Here is a 6,000-nt window from a genome sequence, read left to right as displayed (position 1 = left end):
GTCTGCATGTGTACTATATACAACTAAAATATATACCTAGATGAATCTAGGATAATGCAGATTTATGGCCATATAAGCATACAATACACTAAGAGCCATCACAACTCTCTCTCCCAACATGTGCACAGAAAACGTTTTGTCGATTTTGTGTACCTAACCGCCTTTACGACCAAAGACTTTGGTAGAAAGGCAAGCTCTAGACGTCATTGTAGGGCTAATAAAGCAACAATACACTATATCCCGAATGCCACCTTCGATTGAATGGCATCTGCAGTAACTTGGTCAGCTGGAAATAAATGGCAAGGCAAATCAGAAAATGCCAAATTAATTTTCAAAACAGATTCCAACCCTGGGACGTCAAAGATGAAGCATAATCAAGAGCATAATTTCTGAACCTTGTCCCTTTCACTCCATCTTACAACTCACCGATCCTACACGCCTGATGTCGTCTCCTAGAGCCTTCAGACAATCCTTGGAAGAGCCCCCTTCTTGCACTGCTGATAAAATTGTTTCCTTGAATTCCAAGCCTCTTGTCCTCAGCTCTCTTCCCACTTCTCCTTGCATCAGTTCTTTGATCATCTTTTCCAATTCAGACTTCTTAACAATCCCGCCCTCCTCTTGCAGCTCCAACCCAACCTTCCACTTATCCACCACTAGCCTTTTGTTCAGCCTCTGCTCAGCCAATTGCGGCCAGCAAATCATCGGAACAGCCCTCAGTGATAGATTCTCAGTCAGCGAGTTCCATCCACAGTGAGTGATAAAACCCCCAACTGCAGCATGTGATAAGACCTCCAGTTGAGGAGCCCAAGAGATGATTAAACCTCTGTCCTTTGTTCTATCCAGAAAGCCCTCTGGCAAACAAATTCGATAGAGTATCGTCTGTCCGAATGACCCACAGGAAAGCTTGCCCACTGGCTTCCAATCCCTCTGCAAGTTCCTTAACCTGATCTCCACCCATGTTTGCCAAGCTACCAAAGGCAACAAACAATACAGAGGAATCAGGCCTTGTATTTAACCAATCAAGGCACTCTCTCTCTGCAGCCCAAAGACCGACCGTTTGCACCCCCGCCAGTTTCCCTGTATCCAGCATCAGTGTCATGGGCCCAATTGTATAACAAGGAACTTGGCTTCTTAATACTTCAAGCGGTTCCTTTTCCAACTCTGCGACCGTATTGAAGATTATACCTGCTGTCTTCTGAAAATCTTCAGTTAGACTTACGGCAAAAGCCGGAATTTCCACTATTGATTGTGGGAGGTCGCGAACTCGCAAAGGTAACAGTCCAGGAATGTCATCTACCATATTCTCTAGATCTGCAAAAATAAACGCACTCTTGTGAAACACGATTTCATCTGAATAATCAAAATCTTCTCACAAATCTGAGATTCTGCCTCTTGCTCCTTAGCATCTTAACCATGAGGAAAATAGTTGATAACTCCCATTATTAGAGTCTTATGTTAGTGTGGCCATAAGAAACAAAGAGAGGAAAGCTCACTCGCACATGACATAAATAAATGAAATGAAATGTTTATTTATGCCTGCAGGAGGCCTAAAAGACCTACCAGACCAAGAAATTATGTCGTGTCATATGGTCCAAACGTCCAGTCCTAGTAAATAAGTAACAACTGATGAAATGTAAAAATATAGCCAGCTGGCAGCAAGCCTGATCTCCTCAGTGGGCTGCCACTGTCAGTACCATCACATAAACTACCTCACGGGCCGCTGCATCATGGTATCAATCTCCTCCTCTGTAAGGAACCTCATAGGAGTTGCTCTATGCCTCTCAATAATGGCCTAGATGTAGCAAGGGTATATATATCGGTGACGTGGTCTGCCAGAGGGACGATGGCATCTATATCTGCTTATCTCATCCCATGAGCTGAAAAGTAACATGTCCTGGAGTCCTGCTGCAAGCTGCCGCTATGAAAGAATTCCAAAACCTGTCTGTAAATGGGTCGGCACGTCGCACCCTGTAATAAAGCATGTCTGTGCCTGCGTACATCTCTTATCAGTGTGATCCACCACCGTAGAAAGAGGCCCCAAGCCCTCTTTGAAGAGAATATGAAATCGTCCCCATATCTCATAATATATTGGGCATCCACATATTTGTCGCACCCCGTAATAAAGCATGTCTGTGCCTGCGTACATCTCTTATCAGTGTAATCCACCACCCTACAAAGAGGCCCGAAGCCCTCTCTGAAGAGTATATAAAATGGTCCCCGTATGGGGTACCTAGCTGGTAAAAAGGATAAAACATCCCCATAAAAGGGAATCTTTGTTTTCGAGCCTGTGTTTTAAGGCTAGGGAGAGAACGGACGTGTGGCAGCTACTGTTGGAAATTGCCAGTTTTGGAAGTTGCTGTTGCATGAGGTTGTCGTGGCAGGACCGTATGGGCCATTGCGTGGTTTAATTAGTGAAAGCACGCCACTGTGAGGCACTTGCCATCGCACCTGCAGGTAGAGGTTGCTGTTGATTGCTGCAGTGCTGAAGAAAGTCGGGCGGGTACTGTAGCCGTCACATGTTTGCGGCAGCCATGGACGACGACAGCAGGCTGCTGATTCCGGTTTGCTGCAACGCTTGAGGACGACAACAGGCTGTTGTGAGCCGTGACGTGTTTGCTGCAGCCGTGGACGACGACAGCAAGCTGCTGATTCTGGTTTGTTGCTGTGTTTGAGGACGACAGCAGGCTGTTGTTTGCAGTCGTCATTTGTTTGCTGCAGCGCTCGAGGACGACAGCCGAATACTGTAGGCACCATCCGTTTGCTGCAGCCGCAAGGTATGAGCAAGGTGAGATTTGGCCATTTGGTAAATTATTATTGCAATTTTCAAGCACATTGTCCATGTGAGCATCCAAGCACGATTCATTGCTACAAGGTGAGATTTGGCCATATGGCCAAATATTGAGGCACTTTGTGTGCACGTAGTCCATGGTCTAGCGAGGAGTTTCATGCAACCTTAACCATGTAGGAAAATTAACATACATTGACTGATGGATCCACTGTGTATGAGCATCTCAACATGATGCATTACTACACGGTAAGATTTGTTCATTTGGCAACATCAGGCACCGTTGCTCACATTCACACACTCAGAGTTTATAGGGTTATCAGACAGGTTCTCACACAGACTGATACAGAGGGGATATCCTTGGGGAAGAAAACAAAGAGCATTTTCTCCATATTACCAAGGTTGGATTTATTGTATGGTCGAGAGACATGGATTCACGCCTCTCGCACTGGCTTTGACGTGCCATGGAACAGCTTCACACCTCCTCCCATCAGCTGCAGATAGAGACAATTGTAGACAAGGCGACACTTTGGTACTTCCAGAGCAGTGGACGTGCTAATTATGTGTCTCAGAGACAAATATAGAGAAGCATTACATATATTATGAGATACGAGGACGAGTATGGGGTACCCAACTGTAAAAAAGGATAAAACATTCCCATAAAAGGGAATCTTTGTTTTCGAGATTGTGTTTTAAGGCTAGGGAGAGAACGGACATGTGGCGGCTACTGTTGGAAATTGTCAGTTTTGGAAGTTGCTGTTGCATGAGGTTGTCGTGGCAGGACCCTATGGGCCATTGCGTGGTTTAATTAGTGAAAGCGCGCCACTGTGAGGCAACTGCCATCGCACCTGCAGGTAGAGGTTGCTGTTGCTTGCCGCAGCGCTGAAGAAAGTCAGGCGGGTACTGTAGCCGTCACGTGTTTGCGGCAGCCGTGGATGACGACAGCAGGCTGCTGATTCCGATTTGCTGCAGCGCTTGAGAACGATAACAGGCTGTTGTGAGCCGTGGACGACGACAGCAAGCTGCTGTTTCTGGTTTGCTACAGTGTTTGAGGACGACAGCAGGCTGTTGTTTGCAGTCGTCATTTGTTTGCTGCAGCGCTCGAGGACGACAGCCAAATACTGTAGGCGCCATCCGTTTGCTGCAGCCCCGAGGTATGAGCATGGGTTTTTTTAGCCCTGTTTTATGTTTTACAATAGAGAGGGTTGTGCACGGCAGGCAATAGCTGGTACAATTGTGTTTTATACGCAGGGAGTTGATCCCATGGGATTGCACGAGTTGGAGAGGTAGACGAACAAGCACAAGCGATCGTTATTGTGCATAGGCATTTGCAGGTGGAGCAGCCTGTTGGTTGCAGCCGTGAGCTATTTGCTGCAACAGTGGACCACGACAGACAGGTATGTACATCTTGCATAGTATTGTATGTATATTGTAATTGTAAATAGAATCGTCAAAGAAAATGGAAGCAGTGGTCTTTTTTTGCTTTCCTTGTCGTCGCGTGTAGGGCAGCCTCTGTAAACGTGCGTACCATCTATTGTTTGCTACATTGGTTATGAATTTATGGATAGTGCTACTGTTAATGCATGTCGTAGTTCAGTCGGTTGTATCTTTAGGGTTATTGTGAAATGGCAAGGATGAAGCATCTCGCCAGGTCGGCAGACGTACAACCCTCTAGTTCAAAGAGACCTCGAGGGAGACCTAGGCTCTCGGAACAAGAGAGAATGGCTCGTACAGAAGGCAACAATCTTTTTGGGTTTGTTGCCTTCTGTACGAGCCATTCTCTCTTGTTCCGAGAGCCTAGGTCTCCCTCGAGGTCTCTTTGAACTAGAGGGTTGTACGTCTGCCGACCTGGCGAGATGCTTCATCCTTGCCATTTCACAATAACCCTAAAGATACAACCGACTGAACTACGACATGCATTAACAGTAGCACTATCCATAAATTCATAACCAATGTAGCAAACAATAGATGGTACGCACGTTTACAGAGGCTGCCCTACACGCGACGACAAGGAAAGCAAAAAAAGACCACTGCTTCCATTTTCTTTGACGATTCTATTTACAATTACAATATACATACAATACTATGCAAGATGTACATACCTGTCTGTCGTGGTCCACTGTTGCAGCAAATAGCTCACGGCTGCAACCAACAGGCTGCTCCACCTGCAAATGCCTATGCACAATAACGATCGCTTGTGCTTGTTCGTCTACCTCTCCAACTCGTGCAATCCCATGGGATCAACTCCCTGCGTATAAAACACAATTGTACCAGCTATTGCCTGCCGTGCACAACCCTCTCTATTGTAAAACATAAAACAGGGCTAAAAAAACCCATGCTCATACCTCGGGGCTGCAGCAAACGGATGGCGCCTACAGTATTTGGCTGTCGTCCTCGAGCGCTGCAGCAAACAAATGACGACTGCAAACAACAGCCTGCTGTCGTCCTCAAACACTGTAGCAAACCAGAAACAGCAGCTTGCTGTCGTCGTCCACGGCTCACAACAGCCTGTTATCGTTCTCAAGCGCTGCAGCAAATCGGAATCAGCAGCCTGCTGTCGTCATCCACGGCTGCCGCAAACACGTGACGGCTACAGTACCCGCCTGACTTTCTTCAGCGCTGCGGCAAGCAACAGCAACCTCTACCTGCAGGTGCGATGGCAGTTGCCTCACAGTGGCGCGCTTTCACTAATTAAACCACGCAATGGCCCATAGGGTCCTGCCACGACAACCTCATGCAACAGCAACTTCCAAAACTGACAATTTCCAACAGTAGCCGCCACATGTCCGTTCTCTCCCTAGCCTTAAAACACAATCTCGAAAACAAAGATTCCCTTTTATGGGAATGTTTTATCCTTTTTTACAGTTGGGTACCCCATACTCGTCCTCGTATCTCATAATATATGTAATGCTTCTCTATATTTGTCTCTGAGACACATAATTAGCACGTCCACTGCTCTGGAAGTACCAAAGTGTCGCCTTGTCTACAATTGTCTCTATCTGCAGCTGATGGGAGGAGGTGTGAAGCTGTTCCATGGCACGTCAAAGCCAGTGCGAGAGGCGTGAATCCATGTCTCTCGACCATACAATAAATCCAACCTTGGTAATATGGAGAAAATGCTCTTTGTTTTCTTCCCCAAGGATATCCCCTCTGTATCAGTCTGTGTGAGAACCTGTCTGATAACCCTATAAACTCTGAGTGTGTGAATGTGAGCA

General features: G+C 46.5%; 1 pseudogene across 1 annotated transcript in view; it reads right to left on the bottom strand.

The window, feature by feature from the left end:
* Positions 1-307: 307 nt before the first annotated feature.
* LOC147432898 (7-deoxyloganetin glucosyltransferase-like) overlaps positions 308-6,000 on the bottom strand; it is a 51,045-nt pseudogene continuing 45,352 nt past the window's right edge. Inside the window, exons 2-3 of the transcript XR_015185579.1 lie at positions 1,186-1,311; positions 308-1,077 (exon numbers count right to left, since the gene is read on the bottom strand). The product of XR_015185579.1 is annotated as a 7-deoxyloganetin glucosyltransferase-like (transcript). The remainder of the gene's footprint in view (positions 1,078-1,185; positions 1,312-6,000) is intronic.

The sequence above is a fragment of the Adiantum capillus-veneris genome, chromosome 20 (genome assembly GCF_014529385.1).
Source record: "Adiantum capillus-veneris isolate H3 chromosome 20, ASM1452938v2, whole genome shotgun sequence".
In the NCBI taxonomy this organism is placed as follows: domain Eukaryota; kingdom Viridiplantae; phylum Streptophyta; class Polypodiopsida; order Polypodiales; family Pteridaceae; genus Adiantum; species Adiantum capillus-veneris.
Note: the sequence above shows the minus strand (reverse complement) of the source record. Positions and strands in the feature narration are given on the sequence as shown.